Source organism: Triticum urartu, chromosome 2 (assembly GCF_003073215.2).
Source record: "Triticum urartu cultivar G1812 chromosome 2, Tu2.1, whole genome shotgun sequence".
NCBI lineage: Eukaryota > Viridiplantae > Streptophyta > Magnoliopsida > Poales > Poaceae > Triticum > Triticum urartu.
The window spans coordinates 691198591-691209556 of NC_053023.1; the positions used below are offsets into that span (position 1 = coordinate 691198591).

A 10966-nucleotide genomic window follows, 5' to 3' on the forward strand; every position below is an offset into this window, starting at 1 on the left:
AAATGGTATTTGTAATTAGCAAATAAACATCAAGTTTCTTTCTTTCTTTTTTCTCCGTCTAGGTCGCGGTGCACAAACTAAGATGGACTGATATGGAGGGAGTATTTTATAACTTAATTATTCCCGCGGTTGAAGGGGAAAATTAGTCTTAATGTTCCTGGTTGAGGATCTATTTGCATGTCGCTCCAATGTAAAACGCCATTCCTTTAATGGCAACTTAATGAAACCGGGCTAACAAAACGCTTCTTTTTAATGAGCAACTCAATTAAACCAAGCTAACCAGCTCGTTGAAGATAAATATGTAAGTCATATTGGCCCCATCTCTATTACGATTTTAGCATAACGGTACAAGTTGAAGTTGCCTAAGAAAATCCATAGTGCATAACTAGCTATGTCTAGTTCAGAAAGCTAATCCTATATACCTAAGAGACTCATCCTCACTATCATATTTATCTTAACATGCAGCCTATCCACATCATCGAGTGAGTCCCAACATCACGACACATGCCACATCACAAATTATTTTATTTTTCTTTTTTTTTTGTCCTCTAAACTTGCATGCATAAGCTGAAGCGACGTCCTCCCGTCTTTTTCCACATTTTTTATTTTGATTAGCCTCCGACTGGTGTTTTTTTGCTGCTATTTATGCGTCAGTGCCTTCAGTTATAGTTGTTGTTCCGTCCCCCCACTCATGCATGTGTGGAAACGAACTGATGGGATCATTAAATCCGGCCAGACATTCAAGCGGCAGGCCATCTGTCCGCAAACATATAACAATCGCATCACATCGGTGCCTCACAATATCCCCAGATCTTGAATAACTTTCATGTTGAGCATGTCAGGTGTTGTGGTGGCTCCCCTGGATCTCCCTCGACTATCTAATAGGTGCCTTATTGGTTGGTTGTCTCCTTTTTTCTGACCTGTGTTTCTTTTTGTGGAATCGTGAAGATATACGGAATATGTATTTAGTTTCTCAGATGAAAATTTGGTGTCGATGGACATGTTGTTTGCCTCCCTTGCACATATCCTGCTCCCTCATATTTCTCAACTGTTTTGAAACACTACAACTGCTATATAGATTAAAGATTTGCCTGCTAAAAAGAGCAACGCCCCGCGTCGTCTCGGCTGAGGTGGCACGGGCGGAGACTCAGTCGCGCCGCCGGGCCGCCCTCCCGCCCCCCTCCTTCTTCCCCTCGCCGTCGCCGGAGGAGGCCGCCGGGCTAAGCCCTGGCGGCGGACGGCGGCGGCGGGGGCGTTTTCCTCTCGCCAGGCCGCGAGATCTCGGGATGGGAAGGCTCGATCCCCTTTTTCCGCGTCGCGCGATGGATCCGTCGGGGGCTTCTGCTGCGGCTCCGGCGGGCCCCTGTGTCTCCTGGCAGCGGCCTTCGCGGGTGGAAGCCGCAATAGCCCCGTCGGCGGGCGCCTGGCCTCCGGCCCGGCTGCTCCTTTCCGACGCGTCGGGGCAGGCGCGGCCCCCCCGCCTGCCTTGTGGGGCGCGGTCCCCGGTCGGGCCGGTGGTGGGCTGGCCTCTGGTGGCTCCTGTTGCGCAGCGGTGGTGGGATGCCAGATCGGCCGGATCTGGCCTGTCGGCGTCTTCTCATCCGGTGGGGAGGTGAGGTGTGGTGGCTCTCCGATGCTGCTGGCGCGGTGGCTTCGCGAGAGGTGGGCGGGTCAGCGAAGGTGCAGTGCGTAAGGGTGCTGGTGGTGTTGGGGATACTCCGGGCGAAAGCTTGGCTGGTCTTGCCGACCGGCGGCGTCGGCGTCTGTGGACGTCGTTTAACCTCCTTGGAGGCGTCGTTGTGGAGTCCGGCATCCCCTTACGCCCTCGGATCTTGCTCTTCGGGTGAAAGCCTAAGGCCCGGCTGGGTCGGGCGACGGCGTCGACATGGTCGCTTCCCTCTTTGGGGTGTCGCCTTGAAGAGCTTCAGATCCCGGTTGCATGCTTCATGGGTTGGATGCTCGCGGCATTGTGGTCGGCAGGTGCCCGTCTGGCAATGCGGATGTTGCGCGGCTTCTTGTTTGTGGCAACGATGGCGGCTTCGGGCGGAGTCAGGTTTGCTGATGGTTCTTGGTAGTCGGTCTTTTCCGGCGTGTTCGAGGAGTCGCCGCTCTGGCGCTGGCTCGGCGCAAGCCCAACGCTCTTCTCCTGCAATGCTCGTCGACAGAGTCGGAGCTGCCTAGTCGCCGGCGCGTGTGGTTGGCTGTTTGGCATCGGCCGGCGCAAGCCTCGACGCTTCCCCTCGGTGGCGTGTGTGTGTTCTTGTGTGGGTTGTCAGGTCGCCCTGTGTGCCTTGTTTCTGCGGGCCAGTTGTGACGGTTTTCGCCCGGTTTTCCGTTTATTAACCGGGCAATTCTCTTCGAGCTTATTTAATGAATCGGACCCTAAGGGACTGCGTTTCAAAAAAAAAAAGATTTGCCTGCTCTGGGAAGTTACTGCAGCCTATTTAGTCTTTTTGCACTGTATTTCTACAATTGTATATTCTTGCCACTGACTAGGTGATTCCTTGAATTATTCAGGTCGTTGTAGCATACCAGTTTGATGGCCTAAATTCTATGGAGAGAAAATTTGGTTTCCGGAATCGATCTACTCAAATCAACAGGTTTTTCATATCACAAACACATGCATATTGTAAGTTCCATCCATGAAGCAATGAAATAGGCCGACACATGCAGCTAGTTTGCTGTTCTGACATTTTCCCTTTTTAAGTATATTACTTTTCTCTCTATCTGCATATTGGGTTGTCAATCTTTCCTGGAGTGGATTTTCTGCTACAGCTTCTAACAGTAACTAATCCAGGAAAGAACTTCTGATCTTTTATCTAACTGTTTTGTAGAACCCCCCAGATTGAACATATATATTGCATGCTGTCCATCCACAATAGATTTTTTGTCCATTGTTTTCAATAATCAAGATGCAACAACTGGATCAAAAAACTATGGTTTTCCTACCTAACATGTGTTCTGAGGGTTCAAGCTACAAGAAAACCTATTACTACCATAATGCCTATATATGTCCATTCAGTTGTTTGGATGCATATTATGCTGTGTAAAATACATACATATACCGTTACAATATGTCTCAAAGAAGTCGACAAAAATTTCCACTGCAACGCGTGGGGAATTTTCTAGTATGTACAAAGTTCGAGCACCGAGGCTCATCACCAGGTCCACAAGGCTGGTCATAGTGGTGAGTAACTTAGACCAGTAACATGTACATGTTACTAGTCTATGCTACTATTTAGTGATTAGTGTTATATGTATGATAACATAGAGAACTTTATTTACCCGCAAAAAAAAACATAGAGAACTTTAGTTATTACTTTGTAGAATCATTTTTTCATTGGAAACTACTATTGATTGTAACATATTATGTTACTCAATTTGTCTCTCCTCATTAGCTACTTGAGATATCATCTTTTTTGCTTATGTAGCATGCATGTTAGTACTACTTATATTACTCTCCCACTATGAGGGGCCTAAACGTTTTACCCATGTTTTGACATCTGACAAAGCAATACATGTAACATCAATCAAAATGCCAAAAGTTTTCCGCGATATAATACGACCAGAGAGAACCCTGATGTTCCATCGAACAAAAAGCCCACCAGACTGTTAGCAAATAAGCCACGGCGGGGCACTTGTCTGACCATAGTCTGGGTTGTGTCCGACTATTGTATGGCTTGGCCATAGTCTGGGCATAGTCCGACTGGTATCTTGGGTTAGTCTGACTTGTGTCTAGGCTTAGTCCAGCTAGTGTACGGGTGCGTGCGTGTGCGGTGAGTGTGCTGGATGCGAGTCCGTGGCCGCGCCCAGTCAGTGGCAAGTGTGCGTGCGTGTGTGTGTGTGTAGCAGCACGTGTACGTGCGCGCGTGCGTGTGTGTGTGTGTGTAGCAGCACGTGTACGTGCGCGCGTGCGTGTGTGAGCTGGTTGGCGAGGAGCCAGGAGGTGTGACCGCGTCGCCCGTGATGGGAGTGGTCGCATCGTCCGTGGGCACGGCCTGGCGTATGTGCGTAGGCGTATAAGGCTCCCCTATCCCTCTGTGTATTGCTGAAGCAGCTGGACTGAGTTCGTGCTCAGGAAAAAAGAGAACGCCGTTCGTGCGGTGGGTGGTGTACGTGCGCCGGAAAATACTTGTGTCCCTGTGAACTTCTTCTTCCTCCAGTTCAGTTCTTCCTCGAGTGCAGAGAGAGAGATAGAGGTAGAGCTCCGGTGAGTGAGGGAGAAGGGGCGCGGCAACAACACAGAAACACAAGGAAAATGATCAAACGAATACAAATTTGCAAATTAACGAGCAATCAAAACACTTTTCCTAGTCTATTGCAAACACACGACCGAGAGGGCACTTTCTTCAATCTTATTTCTAGGCGCAGGCCATTTGAAATTGACATTCAGACCAACAGGGAAACGTTCTTCAAAACAGATCTATGACCGACGACGACGCCATACCCTGAACTGAAACGACAGACTGAGAAAAGACACGAGCACTAAGGGGTTGGCGAAGAGGATGCTCCTCCCTCCGTGAGCTCCGCTGAAACAATTGCACTCGCCGTGAGCACATCGGATTTCTTACGCCTAGCTAGAAGAGGTTCAGGGGAGCGCCATCTCAACATATCCTTCCTTGTCACTTCTAAGAACACGACGGAGCTTGGTGTCACTTCTTAGACCACGACGGAGCTTGGTGCCGACGATGGGTGTGGTTGACTTGACACGTTTACCTCGAGGACGCCCACGTGCGGCAGCCGGAAACAACTCTAGGCATGCATCCTTGAGTCGCTTGCAGTGGTGCTGATCTGCCAGCATCGACATGGTTGCGATGGTCTCCGCATCGATTCTTTTGCACAACTCTTCCTCGCATATAAGTTTCAGTCTGTCAAGCCCATACCTATCAGCCGCGACCAGTAAATGTTGCATGGCCGCTGTGCTATAGCCTCCTCCTTCATCGGGGCATGGCGGTAGGAAGTCCGTGTAGATGTAGTGAAGCATCGTCTCAAAGATGAAAGGCTTCACGCCGACGATCTTGACGCGCCCCATGTCCTTGTCCGCCATGGGGCCATAGAGCTGAGCTTCGAAGACGGGCGACCGTGCGGCGAGGACGGGACTGTGAGCGTGGAACTTCCGACGGCCCACGTGGAACGTAACGTCCGTGCCTCTCCCGTCTCTGAGCACGCGTCCGAGGTGGAAAGGCAGCTCCACCGGCAGCGAATCGTGTGTGACGGTCACGTCGCACAGTACCGTGAAGCAGCCGTCCCCGAGCTGCGACAGCGATTCCAGCTTGGCCTTGTCCACGAATTTGTAGTGGCCCCAGCTATCGTCCTTGTATGGCCCCGAAGAGAAGACGCGCTTCGACACGTCGAAGCTTGCTACCGGCGGTGACCGGCCCTTCTTCTCCAGCATTCTCATCCCGAACTTGGTGCTCACGTCCACGTCTTGGCCAAGATAGGTCAGGAACGCTGAGGCGTTGCCGGCACAGTCCTCGTTTTCTCCGTCCGGGAAGAAGTCGATGCGCCAGTCGTAGCCGCCGATTCTGAAGGCCGGGAAGAAACGAACTTGCTGACGCCCATGCCCGTGAGCTGCAGGTAGTTGGTCACCTCGAGAGATAGAGTCGCGGTGGTTTCTGCGAAGATCGTCGACGACGTTATCTTCTCAGGTAGGCGCTCTCCTGCCATGGAGAAGGTAGGCCAGAACGCATTCACGCGGAAAACAACCTGAAGGGAGTTTTCTTTTGGAGAGACTAGTAAGCGTGCACGTGCAACGCACGTATAACCCTATGACAAGAAAACAAAAATGCTCCAAAACAAAAGTGATTAAAGACTGGACAGTTGACTGTCTAGGGTTACATCTAGCATTACGTCTAATGCCCTATCACTACAATCAACCTATCATTGGCTTCATCAACAAGTTCTGGGCCCACTATGATGCCACTTAAAAAGTTGACGTCTGTCTTGCGGAACAACGTATCTACCTTCCAGACTCACGCAGATACATGATAATTGTACTGCCAGCTTCTATTACCTCGTTACTATGAGGTATAGGTTGTATGCCCTCCATGTAGTTTGCATACAAAAGAAGGCATTAACCAGCACCATGTAGGAGAGATGACATTCAGAAGCATTTATGTAAGAACCAGTCCAAGGAAGCTTGCGAGCACCTTCAATATACTTTGGAACCTTGGCTGTTGCAGCATTCTCTTGTATCTTGTATTTTGATTTCCTTACCAACACTTCTTGTATATATCCAATAAGATACCAGTAGAACCATCTATCACAGTCACACACACACCCATCTTTTCTTTAAATGCATATGTACCAAGAAATATCTGCGATCTGGTAGCATACAGCTTCACCTCCTCACATCACCAGAGCATTAACGCTCTAAACTCATGTTGAAACACCACAACTGAAACTCAGATGTCTTTCCACGTCTGGTTCATTCAGGTTTAGGAGAGCATAGTTCTGTTGATAGAGCACAACACAATTTTGGTCCTATCTTTTTATTTCAAAACAGAATGTATGTTTTGAATTATCACCAAGTCAGAAATTAGAGAAGAGTAATAGTTATGCAAACAACCTAAATACATGGGGGATTCCTCTATACACATCCCCAGAAAGTACCATAGTAACCATCTTGTGGTAAAGTGCAGCTGTATATTTTGTCTACACCCCAAGGAAACAATGTCATTTTTTAGGTGCAGCTGCATATTCCTGTTGCATATTTTTCACATACACAATCTAATCAGACTATCAGGCACTCAATTTTGAGTGAACAAAACATTCTCATTAAGCGATTAAAAGTTTATCATGATATCTATGGTATAATAAAATAAACAAACCAAATACAAGCTATATATATGATTACTGAAAATAGTTGTTTGCTATCAAGAAAAGTAATGGTGTTGCAGCAAGATGATCTGAATGTAAATCAAATGGAGCCGAATGCTGAACCTACTTCTTGCGGCTAGCTCGTCTAACAACGGAATATGAGTAACCCATTTGTATGAGAAGACAAGTGAGTCAGAACTCTCGTGTATTCACATTGAGCGATTACATGGGTTTATATACATGCATGTCCAACGATTGAGCCCTATCTAATCATGATAAGCATGAGGATCGTGCGGAGTGCTACGGCCGTTGCGGATCGCTCCTAAAGACTCGGTGCAGCCGGTGGAGTGGGAATCGTGAAAGGGGTTCCAACAGTATGCACTACCTTATTGCAGTAGCTAAAGGGGCCTGTCCCCCACTCGCTCATGTCATCGGCTATCAGCTATCAAGGATGATGAGATGTATCATGTATGCTCTTAGCATTACTAAAAAAAGGATACCTGAACGATAAGATGTATTCTCTTAGAATTACTCAAAATCAAAGAGTCCACTTTTAAATTTCCCAACATCTGAGTTGGAACTTTATATCTCTAATTATCCTCTACTAAAAAAACATGTCAATTACTCGCAAAACCTGCCATCACCAAGACATCAAACACTTGCAGCATAGAGCATCGTATCTACCATTATATATCATCGGCTCGTCTCATGTTGCCTAAATCTACATGGACCAATCAAATAGATAGCATATGAAAGGCAAAACTGAACCAGTTCAAACAAAGGCAAAGAATCTTCAGGCTCTGTACCAACAATGGGATTGCTCCTATTTTTGATAGGCTACAGCCATGGAAAAGATGCAGCCGATGGGCGGCCCGAAGATGATGTTGACTCGGCGGCCGGCAGTGGGGAGGAGGCCATAGAGAAAGGTGGCGGCATGAGGAACACGAGAGATAAGGTAGGTGGTGTCAGGTGTGGTTGTAAGATGCATAAGCTTTCAGGGACACTAATAAATACAAAAACGGTGCTAAGATGCTTCATAATTTACATTCATCTGCCTACATGATTCTTCTCCTAGCATGTTATGAGTTTGTGAGAAAAAACAGACCCAAAGAACAATACGGCATTAATGGCACAAGTTTACATTTAGAAAGGGTAAAGGTTTCAGTTTCATCAGGGAATATATCTATTTCACGATCGACTGAAAACCAATTAGCATTCATTCAATTTTTCCAGCTAGTAGAAGATTCAAAACTGTATGTATGACTCGTGTACTGTATGTCCTGTGTGGACAACCCCAAAAAAAGGACTGAAAATGGTCAGCTTCATTTAAATTTGAGACCAAATGAAAAGCTTACAACTATATGTATGACAAAAACGTAACATGGTCTGCATGTCAGTTCTAAAGGATCTTAAAGCTGATTTCTTTGTAGCCCATTTACAACCGGACATACAGCAACTTGTGCATATACCGACACTAATTCCCATACAATCCTGGTTCATGCAAATTTAAGAAACAAGATATACAACTCCATTTCAGAAATTTCAGTACACCTAGAAAATACTGTAAAAATGTATAGCCAAATAGTAAGTCATGAGTATTTCAGTAGTAAATCATGTGCACTGAAATCGTGGATGCTGCCAAAAAATGACACCTGCTTGTGTCGAGATAATCTATCATCTTTCAAAAAGATATTGTATCATGTTAACTCTTAAATCCACTCACAACCATAAGGTGCAGTAATCTAAAGCCGAACAATGCGTTAAATCAGCTTTTCTAACAAAGCTCTATAACAGAACAAATTATGCACAACAACAATGTACAAAAGAAAGAGAAAACTCTAAACTGCTCTTTGGTAAATCGCTGCTCGATTGTAGGTTGCCTTTCACTTAAAGTTACCAAAGAAATGTAAAAGAATCAACAACAAGTTGTAACATAAATGATAGAGGAACAAACTGGAATTCTGTTGTAGAGCTCCGTATCTAAAAATGGGAAGCGAGGTGATTCTGGAAAAAATGGGAAGGGAGGCCCAATCAGTTTACTGAAAATCAAGAAATTGGAATTCTTTATTACAAATGCACTTCTGAAGAATGAATTGTACGACCAGTTTCGCAAAGGAGCTCATTTTGCCTAATATAAAAGTTAAACACCGGTATCTATAAAGTTTGTAGAAACTTTGCTCCATCCGAATTAGGATTTTCAATCATGAATTTCGTGAGCACATAGTAACCATGCACATGCAACGCATGTGTAACCATATGACCGAGGAATGCATTTTTTTCCAGCATCTTTACTCCATGTTTTATTCTAGTGCGTTAACTGATCATGAGCTCTTATTGTAGCGCGCTAACTGATCCTCTTACACATGGAATTTAATCACAACAACATTAATTTCATACAAATGTCGTTAGATATTACTGTATTAAGAACTGTAGAAATATATATTTTTAGCCATCAGGATCAGAAACTATACCTGGAATGCAGAATTGTTAGGTGACGCCTCCATAGCCAAATCATAGTCCCGCACTCTCGCTACTTCCCATAAGATCATAGTTCAGAAAGAAAAAATGTTCAGTCCGTTAAATGCGGCCTCAAACCTTACAGACAAATCTGTTAACAATCAACTAAATTCATGTTAACAAAAGAAAAAGTCTTACATCTCTATCAACAGAACTTGGGAGCAAGCATGAATCTTTGGCCACTAATAAATATGAACTGAAAAGATAGTAAATCAGTACAGGGGAGATGTAACCTTGAAGAAGATGCTGAATCAGCTGTGAAACAACCCTCTTGTATCCTCTGTATAACCCAAAAGTTCTGTAATAGTCACATAGAACAAATATCAAACATTTGGTGTGCACTAACAAATATAGTTAACCATCAGTTTCTGTACGTTCATAAGGATATAAGTTCAATCAGTCTGTTACTTCTGATCTTATGAGCTGAAGAGTGGCGCACAGAGCTGAAAAGACCAATTCCGTCAGCAACAGAGCCACTGAATAGGCATCCGACGAACGCTCCCCCCAAACATATGCTCCCCACGAAAATCGGCAGCAAAACGAACGGAATGCGCCCAAAGGGGATCGACGGGGCTGTCGCACGGACCTGGGTCAGCAGAGGAGAACGGCAGGCGGCCACGGTGCCCCACGCTCATGTCCGTGGGGCAGCAGAGGTGGAGCGGACGATGGTGCCGGAGACCCTCGCTTGCATCCATGAGGCGGCAGAGGAGAGCGGCAACCGGCGGACGGCGGCATGTGCTCGCATCCTTGAGGCGAGGAGGAGCGGACGGCGGCGACTGAGTTTTGTGTTCGCGTCCGAGCAGTAGCAGAAGAGGAGCGGACAACGGCGACGTCGATCCACGCTCGCGTCCATGGGGCAGCAGCCAGCAGAGGAGGAGCGGTGGGCGGTGGCGGCGATCTGCTCTCGCGTCGGTGGGGCAAGAGGAGGAGAGACGGCGTGTTGTGAGGGAGAGAGAAGATTACGGGATAGAAATCCCCTATCCCATTAATTGAGGACGAAGGAGGAGCGTCTGCTGGCAGAACATTTAATCTGCATCGTTCATTTGTGTGACAGACCCCTAATGTAATATGGATTGTTAGATATGATTTAGTTGGATTAATCCAACGTTTTTGGTGATTCTGTATACATTTTATGGTGTGTCTGTTGGGAAATTATGTTTGCTTTTTTAATAGTAGTATAGATGTAAACTACTTGAATAGGAAGACCAAATCATGGAAAGAAATCAAGGACTCTGATCGACTGGACTCGTAGAGTCGTAGGGAACCGTATAAAGAGCCAAAACTGTAGGTCCAGCGTAAAGGTCAAGGGCATCGGCGTATATTTATTTTGACCTTTACTCAGCTTAAATTTTGTACCAGATATTTCCAAACCAAAAATGAAGGAGTATTGGTACTCCCAAAATAAACATGGAAGTTCCAAACACACCTGACCATGCATTGAGGAGTATTGAGGTGTATATTATGGGAAACGTTTGGGGCCGGGGCACCGGCGGAACATTGGGCCGGTCTCCCTCTTCCTCGCGTCTCCTTCATCGCAGCTCCCCCACATCTCGCGCAGCTCGCCGGGGCGCGCGCCGCCCTCTTCTTCTGCCCCTCCACCCCATCCCTTCCCCCTCCCCCCCTCACCCCC

The 10966-nt window shown here is 46.6% G+C and overlaps 1 pseudogene; it reads right to left on the reverse strand.

The window, feature by feature from the left end:
- Positions 1-2207: 2207 nt before the first annotated feature.
- LOC125539784 lies at positions 2208-8381 on the reverse strand (annotated as a pseudogene).
- Between the last annotated feature and the right edge of the window lie 2585 nt (positions 8382-10966).